The sequence below is a fragment of the Ricinus communis genome, chromosome 1, assembly GCF_019578655.1.
Source record: "Ricinus communis isolate WT05 ecotype wild-type chromosome 1, ASM1957865v1, whole genome shotgun sequence".
Taxonomy (NCBI): Eukaryota; Viridiplantae; Streptophyta; class Magnoliopsida; order Malpighiales; family Euphorbiaceae; genus Ricinus; species Ricinus communis.
Window position 1 is genome coordinate 24,584,180 of NC_063256.1, and position 946 is coordinate 24,585,125.

The following is a 946-nucleotide window of genomic DNA, read 5'->3' on the forward strand; positions in this document are numbered from 1 at the left end:
GTGCAGTTTGGAGGATTGGCCAGTGAGGATCCCAATGCTCATATCTCTAACTTTTTGGAGATTTGTGACACATTCAAAATAAATGGAACAACCGATGATGCTATTCAGTTGAGATTATTTCCATTTTCCTTGAGGGACAAAGCCAAGAGATGTTTGCAATCTCTTCCACAGCAGACAATTACTACCTAGAAGGCGTTTGCTGAAAATTTTTTATATAAGTATTTTCCTCCTGCTAAAACTACTAAACTTAGAAATGACATATCTTCTTTTATGCAGTTTGATGATGAAAGCATGTACGATGCATGGGAGAGGTTTAAGGACCTTTTGAGATGCTGCCCACATCACGGATTGCCAGTGTGGATGCAGGTTCAAACCTTCTACAGCGGGTTGAACCTTAGGACGACGCAAATGGTGGATGTTGCAGCAGGTGGTGCGCTAAACAGTAAGACGCCCGAGCAGGCTCAGAATGTGATAGAGGAAATGGCCATGAACAATTATTAGTGGCAATCCTCTAGGAGCCGACCAGGAAGACAGGGAGTGGTTAACCATGTAGATTCTACAGCAGCCTTGGCAGCTCAGGTGGAGCTTCTGACCAAGAAGATTAACCAACTCCAGATGCCGGTTTATGCAGCGAACGTTGGCTGCGAGTTTTGTTGTGGCTCGTACTACAGTGCGAACTGTACTGCGAGAGGTATGTTTGCTTCATCTTCCTCTACTTTTCCATCTGTTTCTGCTGTGTCTTCTGATGTTGAGTAGATTGATTATATAGGGAATGCCCTAAGGCAATAGAATGACCCTTACAGCAACACATACAACCCTGGGTGGCACAATCATCCGAACTTCAGTTGGAGGAACAATAATGCTCAGGTCCACCTGGTTTTTAGAGACTTCATCAGCAGCCATAGCAACAACTAGCTGGGCCTACACAAGCTCCTCCTCCACCAGA

At 44.8% G+C, this 946-nt stretch overlaps 1 non-coding gene across 1 annotated transcript; it reads right to left on the reverse strand.

The window, feature by feature from the left end:
• Window positions 1-243: 243 nt before the first annotated feature.
• On the reverse strand, window positions 244-350 carry LOC112534704. Its single transcript, XR_003078981.2, has one exon. It is a non-coding gene; the product is annotated as a small nucleolar RNA R71 (small nucleolar RNA).
• Window positions 351-946: the final 596 nt, after the last annotated feature.